The following is a 13,172-nucleotide window of genomic DNA, read 5'->3' on the forward strand; positions in this document are numbered from 1 at the left end:
TATCTAATCTTTTTATGTATCATACCATAATTCCATGCACCTAGCTATGTAATATACCAAAATACTCTATTGTGGGCATATAAAAAATAGATAAGAGGTAAAATTAATAATCGTTATGCATCTAAATATATAAAATCTCAAAATTTAAATTGAGCAATTAAACATTTAAACTTATCCATATACTTGCTAACATACATCACATAATATATTACAGATAACAACCAAAACCAACAGTTCCATCCATCCATCTACAAAATTGTAATTCATAATCTACTAATATATGAATGCTGGATTCTCCAGTAAGGTATGGGGGGTAGATGGTAGTACCTTGCCAAGGTGACGACATTGAGGAAGAGATTGGGAAGCATCCCATGGGAGAGGATGGGGATTGTCCAAGGGGGGTGGTGTCGAGGCAAGCGACCAGAATGTCGGAGCAACTAGATCTTTCATGTATAGTGTGGAGACTGGCATTGGTGAGAACACGACTAGCCACCAGCCAGGTTAGGAGGGGATGAAAGGAGCATGAGGAAGCGCGAGGAGGGCCAAACCCTATGTATTTAGTAGAAAGAGGGTGTGGGAGGCATTATGTGCCAAAATTTTGGGTTTCGTTTGCCCACTAGTTAATAGGCCAGTAGTGATTAATCGGTCTGGCAACTAATTAATCGGTATGACAACTCATTAATCGGTCTAACTGGCCAATTAATCGGCATGGCAAGTTAACACGATGAATAGACGTTATTCGATTCGGTCACCCTAAAAGTAGCGATTAACTGGCAAGTTAACTGGTTAATCGGACGAATTCTTGAACAGTGCTAAAAAGTGACACTTAATCGGACTTCCTATCAAGCCCAAATGGCTAGGTAGTTTGGGAATAAAGTCTGAAATAAACCCTGACTTAAGACGCTGAATTCTTTGACCCCGATCTTCTTAAACCCTAGACACGTCTTGGTGTACTAGGAGAAGAGACTTTCATTGACGGTATGGGTCCACAAGTTAGATTCATCCCTATCCTTTTATCTTTTTCTTTCTATATCCTCTCCTCTTCCGACCCCATTTCCCACTTCAGCCCCTAACTCCCATTTTCCTCTCCACTACCGATCCCGCTTTCCTTTTCTATGAGGCTGGTCGAGCCACACACTCATTGGCGTCGACGGTCGAGACGACTTTGTCCAGCCGACGACTGAAGACGGCTGCTGTTGGAGACCTTCGGATGGTGGGGTTGGGCAGAGTGGTGGCGGCGGGCGACGAGGTCTTGGCAGAGTGTGACGCGACCAGTTGGTCCCGTGCGCGATGCGACTATGGCTGGGGAATCGCGACGGCCTACATGTGGCTCGACCACGATAAGTGTTGGGGATATGCTCGACCATGGTAAGTGTTGGGAATAGGAGCTAGAGGAAAAAGAACATAAATAGTTTTTTTTGTGACGGCCACACACATAGCTTCAACGTTTTCTTCTCTTTTTATTTTCCCACACAAAGAAAAACAGAATTACTTCTTCTATAAACTAATATTAAAACATTTAAATTATTAAAATAATATTTTAAATGTTTTTATATTAGTTTACAAAGGAATTACAACTTAAATAGCTGACTACACACGCACAACCGGAGGCACTAACTCCATACCTCATGCACGCACACTAACCTGACTGTCACATCCGGCTATTAACCACGCACCAACACATTAAGGCCGCACTTGGATAAAGTGTATTGTAATACGAAGGTGTCAAATTTATAATGCCCGTGCGTTGCACCGAGTAAAAAAGATACAATTTGTTTCATGTATAAAAAAGACACAACTTGTTTCATGTATAAAAAAAATGTATGAAACATCTTCTGACAATACAATCATAAAAAGTTAATACTTTTATCGGCGATGACATTAAACAATGGGAATAATCAGAAACAAACTGCTAGCATACACACATCAGTAAGCAACAACCCCAAATATACAATCTTTCAAGTAAGACAACCCAATTGTCACAACAGAATGTTAGCATGATAACTGGAGCCTTTGGGTAAACTTACATCAGCCACATTACTCTGTTTCCATAACGCGTATCTTTGTTCAGATGCACGGTATTAGCACAATGATGTTAATGATGTTGATGGAAAGCGAATCACTACCTCACCGCGAAAAATACAAAATAACTTCCATCTCATATGCACTGGCTAAAAAATGGACCCGGATTTCCCCTTCCTCATGAGCATGTCCTTGGCCTCGTTTATCTTGGACGCGATGTAATGGCTGCCGCCACCATCAGGGTGGTTGGCTACCATCACCCTCTTATGCGCCTCCTTTATCTTGTCCAGCGCATCACGTTCTCTGAAACAATAACAATTGCGTATTTTTCAGCATATCTCAATGTAACTCAAAAAACAGCTGCGTACAGGATTTCAGCAGCGACATTTTCAAGAAGATACAGGTTAATTAGCAAGGACATGGACGGAGAAGAAACATCACCTTACGCCAAGGACCAATGCGACTTCTCTTCTGCTCATCTCCGTCTCGAATTCATCGGGATAGAATTTACGCACGCGTGGCATGGCCGCATGGATTCGAAAGGCCTGTCATGCCTGAATCATGTATCTGCTTCCCATCGCAGCCGCAGCTACCGACAGCCCAGCTACCAGCGGCGTAGCCTGTGGTACCAGAGAATGTTGCAGCGCACTGATTAGATCGATGAGGGTGCTAAAAAATTCAGAATGATACTTTGAACATGAAACGAGTAAGCTTGTGAAACTATGCGCAGGTTCAGTTATGCATTCCAAGTTACAGATACATAATAATAGGAAAGAAATTCGTCTTGACATAAACTGCAAATTGGACCCAAACAAATGATTTGGTCCAATTCCTGAATCCATGTCAGGTACATGAACGCAGTCAGGCTAAGGCTGGTATCGTACTTCACAGGCTGTGCAACATTTAGATTTTGTATTTCCCCCGCCACAAATGTTCTAAGGGAGAGGGTATCTTTACCACCCCACTATTCCACCACAGCAAATGCATATGCGGTAGGATTCACTCCCTCCTCAAACTGCAAAATGCAGCCATATCCTAACCCAGCAATATGGTTAACCATGTATGGTGCACAGTAAATGTGGGGAAAATGCAATCAAGACTTATGCTACATAAATCTGATGGACCGATCAATTTTCCCTAAGAAATTATCTGTAAACATCCATACTTAATCTGGTATGTACACTGGTCACAAATGTTTATTGTTTTCAAATATGAGAATTTAACAATAAATAGATTGAGTGTTCGGCATTCAGCACACTGTAATATCCATTAAATTGGTCGGGATGTTGTCTGCTTCCTGCTAGCATGGAACTTACTTTCTCTTTGGAGAGCAGGAGGAGGTCATTCTCTGACACTTGATCTTTTTTGCCCAAAGCACGATCTTGTTTGATTTCATATCTTTATAGTTGTTTTGCTACATTGGGTTTTTACCCAACTTTTTTATGAACATTCAGAGAATTTAACTTTCTAAGTCTATAGTGATGCTTTAAGGTTTGTTAATAACCAGGATAGTCTTAATTCTGCATGCTTCTAATACTAAATTCAGGGCTTCTACTATTACTTAAAAATACCTGAGGTAGAACCTATGTATAAGAATAATTTATTTTGGTCCACCAGCAGATAGTGTACAATGTAGAAACTGAAGATCTACATCTATCCATTTTGCTTGTTCTGATATTTGATTGCACTTAGATTTCAAGGAAAAATATGACTACTGCACACTGTAAATCATGAACATGTGGAGACTGGGCATTTCTTGTTTTCAGCTGGCATAATCCTGCAGCGATGAGAAACATTTCTTCAACAAGACAGGCAGTGAAAGGCGGTATGTTCATCGCCGTAGTCAGTGTTCTGTCAGTAGGCAAAACCACGCAGCAGGCCAGAGAAGCCAGGCATTTTGGTGTGATGTGTGTATGTAAAGTGATTAAGTAATAACACCCTGGCACTCTTTACCCTGATTTAAACGAATTTGCTTCTCTCATTCAAATGATTTTATGGAAACAAATAAATTCAAGTCAAAGCTATACTTCCCCTATAAAGCCATAGATTTTGCTATTTTTCTTTCTGTACAACACTTCTAACCCCTTACTGTCACAAAATTATTCTGCAGGTGGATTTAGAATTTCATCTTGGTGATGAAAAGACCATAGTCACTTCTAAAATAGCTGTATCTCCAGGCAATGAAGGTGAAGATTCATCCTGGGAGCTGTACTTTAGTTAGAGAATCATATCGGTGTTGTATCTTTTGAACCATGCCATTAGTTTTCTAGTTAGATGCTTCAGGACTTTCTTGTGTATTTGTTTGTTCATCCATTATTTTTCTCAGTTTGAGACGTTCAAAATGAGGTTCTGGACTTCATCACAAACTCTTTGTAGCAGGCACCTCATCTCCACTCGCTCTTAACGGACGTGATCTAAAGCTGTTATCAATCAAAATCAATGGCACAGAGCTGAAGGTACTTAATGTGGATCAATGCCCAATGGAAGGCATGAATGAAGGTGCAAAATCATCCAAGACCGATGATGTCATCTGGTAAATCAACTTAGAGCACAAATGCTCAAGTGCAATATAACCTTAGAACACTAATGTATACTCCGTCTTTAGAGTGTGAGTAGTAAGTTTTTCAAAGCATAAAGATGGAATTTCTACACGCAATTGGATAACATCACGAAAGACCAACCAAATTGAGCTGAGCACCCCTGTCATTCGGATCAAGGAGCACCGTCTAATCGAGTAGGAAAACAAAATGCTAGGGTGCTAATCCCATTCCCTAATTGGCATGAGAATTGAGCAGATTTAATACAAGCAGATCTTACTATTGCTAAGAAGCTCCTTCTCCTCCGCAGGGGATCCATCTGTGCAGGCCGTTGCAGCTCACGGTGGCACACACGAGTTGTCGTTGGATGCTCTTCCAAGTGGCAGTCCTCTTCCTCGCCGCCCGGATTCCAGTCCTCCTCGCCGTCGCCTTGGCCTTGGCCACCAGGGCCCGATACTGGAGCACCCTGCATGCGCGGACACAGACGGCCGGATCACGAGATGCGCCACCTCGCGCCACGAGAATCGCCACCATCCCCAAGAGCACGAACGGCGTGTGCGGAGGAGTGTCGTGTCGCCGCCGCACGAGCCACCGCTCGCAGTCAAGCTGCTCCAGCGCGGTAGAGGCCATGTCGCTGCCGGATCCAAACGGGCGACGACGAGGGGAGGAAGATAAGGGAGGGGGCGGGGGTGCTACGCAGGCGAGATGCACCGCCGGCCGAGTCGCCGTCAGGGTAATTGCGATGGATGTTTTTTTCTCTCAAACGTATCCCCGGCCAAGCACAACTCGCTGCTGCCGGCGACCCTGGAGAGCTGCCGACGGTGCATCGGGGAGAGCTGGGACTGGATAAGAAGAAGGAGATGACCACGGGTAGGATCGAAACGTTTTTTCCAGATCCACTTACACAGGGACTGCGGGTTAGAATACCCAAAAGTGGAGGGGCTTTTGTGCAAAAATGCGTACGACAGAAACGAGATGTGCTTTATTTTTACTAGTACAAATGTCCGTGCGTTGCAACGGGCTATAAATTTAATAGAATTTGGCCCTTGTATTTTTTTATAATTAATTAATTTCTATCATTAACAGTTTCATTTGCAATTTTGTTTTGTTAATTAATGATAGCATATGGATTAAGAACATTTTTTTTATCTTGGTGATATATGTGTTTGCATTTGTAATCTAAGTGAGTCTTAATTTGATTGCAAACATATTAGACAGCTACATCAAAAACAATCAATTTGTAAGTACATGCATACCAAATGTTCCAGGTTGCGTATCAATATCGATATTCTTAAAAAAATAATTAGCAAAACAGTTTATATATATGAAAAATCAAAGCTCAGCCATTTGGTTATGTAAAACTTGTATAAACAACATTGTATATTTTTTATACATTAGAAACATTTTTTTGCGTGTGACATCACAAACATTATTGAGTTTTGATGTCTAATTTTTTTAATACGCATTTTACATATTTTGTATGCATCATGAATATTTTTTATATACATGCTTTACATTATTCAAATACATGATTAACATTTTTGAAAAGTTATATTTTTTATGTCTACTTTGTTCCATACACATTATATATTTTTGTATATGTTTTCTTATACACCGGAAACATTTTCCTATGCACATTTAAAATATTCTAAATACATGATCAATATTTTTCAAAATAAAAGAAATATATATTATTTATTGTCCATACGCATTGTACACTTTTTTGCCTACAAATTTAACATTTCTTTAATCCATGATTAACATGTGTGCAAAGTTTATCGAAATAAAGGCAAAAGAGGAAAAATAGAAAAAATGTCAAATAAAAGAACAAAAAGGGTTGTACATTTTTTTATTGTCCATACGCATTATACATTTTTTTGTATATGTGAAAACTTTTTTGTCTACAAATTTAACATTTCTGTAATCCATGATTAACATGTGTGCAAAGTTTATCGAAATAAAGGCAAAAGAGAAAAAAAATAGAAAAAATGCAAAGTAGAAGAACAAAAAGGGCTTACGTGTGCAAAGTTTATTGAAATAAAGGCAAAAAAGGAGAAAAAATTAGAAAAAGTGCAAAATAGAAGAACAAAACAGGTTGTAACAAAATAGAAAAAATGCAAAATAGAAGAACAAAAAGGGCTTACGTGTGCAAAGTTTATCGAAATAAAGGCAAAAAAAGAGAAAAAATTAGAAAAAGTGCAAAATAGAAGAACAAAACAGGTTGTAAAAAAATAGAAAAAATGCAAAATAGAAGAACAAAAAGGGCTTACGTGTGCAAAGTTTATCGAAATAAAGGCAAAAGAGGAAAAAAATAGAAAAAGTGCGAAATAGAAGAACAAAAAGGGTTGTACATTTTTTTATTGTCCATACGCATTATACATTTTTTTTTGTATATGTGGAAACTTTTTTGTCTACAAATTTGACATTTCTGTAATCCATGATTAACATGTGTGCAAAGTTTTTCCAGACGAAGGGAGTAGTTCCTTCGAAAAAAGGATAGAAAATAAATCAAATATCTCATCAACAATACATCTCTATTACACACGAACAAAACCAGAAAGCTATAACAAAAATTGAAAAAGATAAACTGAAGGAGAGTAGTACACGAGTACAACTACCAATCCAGGGTTTATTGCAGAGATGTGAGCCGCTTGGCTTTGAGAATCCTGACGCTCACATGAGCAGAAGCAGGCAAGTTCTAGATGATCGCACCAAACCGGACAAACAAACTGGAGGTGACCAATAGACGTCTTTTATTCACCAGAGAAACAGAGAAATAGATGAACACAAATACGACCAAATTGAGAGATACACGAATACAAACAGAGACCACCACCAAACCGGGAATACATACAACTTGGCTAGACAGATGAAACAACGTTTTCTTGAAAGGAAAAGTGCCGGGCACATCAATCTGACAAACCTTTCCTCCTCGTGCTCCGAGATGATCCACACGAGGGTCGTGAGCCCGCCACCTTCGCTGAGCTGCTTGGCGTGTGCCTCCGTCCTGCCCCGGATGGACGCATACATGAGCAGATGCACCCACGCTTTCAGGATGAACTTTAACATGTCGTTGTCATTCATGTCCTCACGAAGTTCCTGCAAGGTCCGAATCCAGTACCCAAGTTTGCGCACACTTTTTTTCATCGCATTTCCAATCAAACGATGCTTTCCGTCAGACAGGAACAGAGCGATTTGAGTTCCTTCCCCGAGAGTACCAAGGCCCCAAAGACGATTCTCCTTTATTCCTCTGCTGATAGCAAAACTTTTGTCCTCGAGATGATCCACGTTTTCCAGCATCCACGTGGCGAGCTCCTTCGCCTTCTGTTCTTTTGTTGTTGTATAACTACTGCTGGGTTTATCCTCCTCTTTAATTTTTCCTATCTCCCTCAGGGTAGCTCGGGCTTTCTCGTACAGGCTGCGAAGCTTGAGGCCAGGCAGCATGCTGGGTTGTTTGGCGAGGAGGAACATCATGTAATCCGACATCGCCTTGATTGCCTTCTCATCATTTTGGGGCGCTGCTGGGACAACATTGTGGTAACACGAGAGGAAAAGGTCTGTGGCGATGTGCGAGATGAGGATGGCCTCTTGGAGCTCAAGAGGGAAATTTGTGGACTTGAGGGAAGTGGCCTGCCTTTTGGGGTTGTTGATGAGTGTGGGTTGGCCATGCATGGAACCACTGCTTCAGTTTGTTCATGACGGCACCCTCCGCGGCAAAGCTCACTACAACCTGCAATCCACAGACGACGTTCAGTGATCTGTTTATGTAGTTCTACCAACACAAACATGCAGTGCAGGCCAGGGCAGCAAGCAACTCACCTGATTCTTGGCCTGCCTCAGGTCTCCCATCGTCAGTGGCCTAAGGTCGATGAATGCTTCCTTGTCACCTTCAGCCTTGGTTTCTTGAACTATCCTCTTTGCTTTCTGAACTGCCCTCTTTTCTATCTGATAAATCCACCTTCTTTGAATTGTTTTCTTTGTTATCTGAACTCACCTTCTTGCTCTCTGACTTGTCTGAATCCTCTGCTGCCGCGGCGGTTTTCTGTTCCACCTCTGTTTTCCTTCTTTCCTGAGGCATCAAAATAGTATATATGTGTTTGTTCATGGTTGGCTCAGCAGCAATTCAAAGACATCAAACAGTAAATGCAAAAAAGTTAAGAAGCAAAACATTTTCTGAGTAACCTTACCATCTCTTTCAACCGTTCTTTCTTCAGGAGCTCCCTAACCGGTCGGTAAGCAGCTGTAACACAAAGATTCTGGGTGCAAAAGGAAAATTAACAACTTTCAGTGATTCAGTCAGATTGACAGTAACTACCCACTGAATCAGGTTAAATAAAAATGCACAAACCTTAAGATCACTGCCGCTGTAACCTTCGGTCATAGCTGCAAGCCAAAAGGGACCGGGTGGGGGGCGGTGCTCACCTGCGCCACTCGCGGAGGAGGGCACCCTCCTCCCTGCCCATCTCGGCGAGCGGCGGCAGGACGGGGCCGTCGTCGTCCCCGCCCCCGAAGTCCGAGTCGGGGAAGAAGGGCGAGGGGGCGTACCCGCCGGAGACGTAGCGGACGGGGACCGCAGCGCCGTCGGAGTCCGCGACGATCTCCTCGTCCACCACCTCCTCTTCCTCCTCCTCGGGACCGGCGTCGGCGAAGGAGGGGTACCCGACGTCCACGAAGGAGGTGTACCCTCCCGCGCTGCCGTCGGCCGCCACGGCGTCGGTGGTGTCGTCTTCAGTGTCGTCGAAGGGTGGGAGGCGGTGCGCTGGAGGTCGTCCGTGGCGCTGCCCTCGTCGGCGGCGAAGAAGGGGTCCATGGTGAGCTTGAGATGCGGTGGATCTTGGATAGGATAGATGGGGGCGCGACGGAGGAACCGTCAAGTTCTCGTGCGGATAGGATAGATCGACTTACAGAGGGACTGCGGGTTGAATACCCAAAAGTGGAGGGGCTTTTCTGCAAAAGTGCCGACGGCGGACGACAGAAGCGCTACGCGCTTTATTATTAGGGAAGATTATTATTAGGGAGAGATTATACCGGTCATAAGTGATTTTTGTCCAACCGATCGGACAGAGGTGTGTATTTTGTACAGGTGTATCCGAAAAAACACGTTAATCCAAACAGAACTTAACTAATCAGCTTAGCATGCGCTAACCATTAAAGCCACATGTACGCAATGCCGTGACTCCACTCTCCCCAGCATCCGATCTGCACACCCTAGCCAACCCGCATGACGCGCTCACCCGCGCCTGCTACGGCTTGCACTCCCAACAGATCGCCAATGCCTGCAATGGACTCGGGTGCACACACACATCATCGCGACACACGAGTGCAAAGTTTTGGTGGAGATTGCAATGTCCTTCTTCATACGTTCGTGAAGATTGCCAGCAATGGAAATCTCATCCAGTACTTAGGCTTGAAATTTTCTCCATTGGTACTCATGGGAATTAGTCGGTACTAAAAATAACGATATACCTCTCACAAGAAATTTCATACAACTCCAGTGTAGGTTCTTCGATGTCAAAATTTATGTGAATATTAAACTGACTTCACATGCCTGAAGAATAAGGAAATACAATTGTGTTGTTGTGCGGCTCCCGTGTTGTAATGCCCCAGATGTAACCCTTGTCATATTTGGATCCTTTCCTATTTTGGAACCATGTTTTCAATGCTATAAGAGTTATCATTTTATGTGGCTTCATATTGAGTCTCCATCTTGCATCATGGCATTCATTTGCATTCATGGCATTCCATTGCGATGTTGTTGTTGCTTGTTCCATTAAGAGTGCTAGGTGGTTGTGTTGATGTTATGATGTTTTTAAACTATGTTGCTTTCAACCAAGGTTTCAAAAACACCTTCTCCTTTAATAACTGAACTTATGAATTAACCTTGATTAAAGCTGTTTTAAAAATGTTAGTTAAGTAGAGGAGATTAATTGTGATTGAGGGGTAACTCCCATTGTGGAATATCACTTGGATTATTGTAGTAAATATCATAAACATCATTATTAATTCCTGTTTTGGTGTATAATTTAATTACTCTAAAAATCTGTTTTTTTACTTTTGTTAAATAGGGCATAATTCCCTTATGCCCTATGTATTTTTTTTATTTTTTTCAACCCCTATGTGACAGTGTGCATTTAAGTTTGGGTGTTGGTTATTTTAAAAAGGAAACCCCCCTTGTTTTATTTTCTTCGGCAGGCGCTAGATAGCAAGTGGGCCAGCTCTCTTTCCCTGGCCCATCTCCTCCTTTCCCCGTGCAAGCCCGCTCGCCTCTCCTTCTTCCTCCTCGCTATCGTCACCGTGTACGACTCCATCTCCACCACCGATCCTTTCCCTCTTCGATCCAGCGGCTCCAAGCGCGCATCCCGAGGAATTTAAGCATCCAGGCGCCCCCCCTCGCAACCCTAGCTCCACTTCCCCCCTCCTCTCTCTCCCTAGCGCCATCAGAAGGCGTTCCCGAGCTCTCCACCGCCATGGGTTGCTCCTGTTGAGGTCGTCGCGGGCGGATCGCCGCCTCGCCTTCTTCCCCGACCGGACCAGGAGGTAGCGGAGGGTCTAGGCGTTCCATTTTCACGAAGATCCAGCGTCGATACCTCCTTCCTCGACATCCACGACGACCGGCTCCTTCCTCTTCTCTCCGGCGAGCTCCTCCAGTCCGGCTCGTCGCTCTGCTTCATCTCCAGCGACGGGTTATGTCACGCCCAAGATGCGACCCTATCCTCAATTTGGCACGAGGGCCTCGTCAGGGATAGAAGCGCATCTCATCGTGTCGCAAGAATGGATATCGTTACAAGTACATGTACTGAAAAGAAGAGATTTATATAGAGTTGGCTTACAATCGCCACAAGCTACATCAGAGTCACATCAGTACATTACATAATCATCAAGAGTAAGAGCAGGGTCCGACTACGGACGAAAACAAACGACAAAAGAAGAACGACGTCCATCCTTGCTATCCCAGGCTGCCGGCCTGGAACCCATCCTAGATCGATGAAGAAGAAGAAGAAGAGGCAACTCCAAATGAACAATCAACGCGCTCGCATCAAGTAACCTTTACATGTACCTGCAACTAGTGTTGTAGTAGTCTGTGAGCCACCGGGGACTCAGCAATCTCATTTCCAAAGGTATCAAGACTAGCAAAGCTTAATGGGTGAGGCATGGTTAAGTGGTGAGGTTGCAGCAGCGGCTAAGCATATATTTGGTGGCTAACTTACGAGTACAAGAAGTAAGAGGGGGAAGATCTACGCATAGCGGACGTGAACTACAGATGATCAAATGAATGATCCTGAACACCTACCTACGTCAGACATAACCCCACCGTGTCCTCGATCGGAGAAGGAACTCACGAAAGAGACAGTCACGGTTACGCACACAGTTGGCATGTTTTAATTAAGTTAATTTCAAGTTATCTAGAACCAGTGTTAAACGAAGTTTCCACGTTGCCACATAACCGCGGGCACGGCTTTCCGAAAGATTTAACCCTGCAGGGGTGCTCCAACTAGTCCATCAAAAATTACCACAAGCCGCATAGAAATCCTCAATCACGAAGCTCGGGATCTCGTCGGATTCCCTAGTGGAAAACCTCAACTCTGAGATTACCCAAAGCATCACCGGAATCCCGATGCACAAGATATCTCGTCAAAGGTAAAACTAATCCAGCAAGGCCGCCCGACGTGTCGACGTACCCGATAGGAGCCGCGTATCTCGTTCTCAGGACACGACGAATGGAACTAGCTACGAGTGCCAAACCTCGAGTTTCCTCGTGGTGGCCCCGCAGGCAGACCGTTTGGGACCAACACCATCAGCACTGGCCCCCCTGTTTATGTAAAATTACTCCTCGGGTAGCGCTAACTCCCTATGCATTTCAATTTATCAAAATTATTATGTTGGGAAAATGTAGAACCAAAGTTGGGCCTTGCCAAAACAGCTTTAATCTAACACGAATTATCAAGGGGGTCCCCATAACAACCCCGATCGTGTTTGGAGCGCTCGTTTATGGAACATAACACCGGTAGCCGAAACTAAGGGGGCAAAGGTGGAACAAAACACCAGGCTAGAAAGGCCGAGCCTTCCACCTTTTACCAAGTATATAGGTGCATTAAATTAAATAGCATTAATAGGGTGATATGACAAGGAACCCATGTTTTCACATGGAAGCAACTGCACCTGCAACTAGCAACGCTATCAACAGGGTTAAGCAAGCAGTAACATAGCCAATCAGTGGTTTGCTAGGTTGAACAGGTTGAAGGTTATCATGGCATTGTTGAGAGACTGATATTTAACATGTGGTAGGCAACGAGACATAACGATAGAGACGGTAAAACTAGCATGGCAATGATAGTAATGGTATCTGGGGAAATGATCATCTTGCCTGAGATCCCGCTTGGAAGAAGAATGCCTCCGTGAAGCAGACGAACCGACGTAGTCGAACGGGTCCTCACATCCGACACGTTTGCGGAACTCTATCGAGACGGGGAAAACCGGAAACAAGCATCAACACACGAAATTCACCACACGATGCACAACGCATATGATGCATGAGCAGCTGAATACATGCAAGACACGGCAAGACAATTCACACAAACAAACACTACACATTAAGTGAAGTTCAATATGCAA

General features: G+C 43.5%; 1 long non-coding RNA gene and 1 pseudogene across 1 annotated transcript; both read right to left on the minus strand.

Moving 5' to 3' along the window:
• Positions 1–1,930: 1,930 nt before the first annotated feature.
• LOC123443430 lies at positions 1,931–5,443 on the minus strand (annotated as a pseudogene).
• A 3,084-nt stretch (positions 5,444–8,527) lies between these two features.
• Positions 8,528–8,948, minus strand: LOC123439770. Its single transcript, XR_006630152.1, has 3 exons — positions 8,908–8,948; positions 8,747–8,815; positions 8,528–8,628 (listed from the first exon to the last, which is right to left on the minus strand). It is a non-coding gene; the product is annotated as an uncharacterized LOC123439770 (long non-coding RNA).
• Between the last annotated feature and the right edge of the window lie 4,224 nt (positions 8,949–13,172).

This window comes from Hordeum vulgare, chromosome 3H (assembly GCF_904849725.1).
Source record: "Hordeum vulgare subsp. vulgare chromosome 3H, MorexV3_pseudomolecules_assembly, whole genome shotgun sequence".
Lineage (NCBI taxonomy): Eukaryota > Viridiplantae > Streptophyta > Magnoliopsida > Poales > Poaceae > Hordeum > Hordeum vulgare.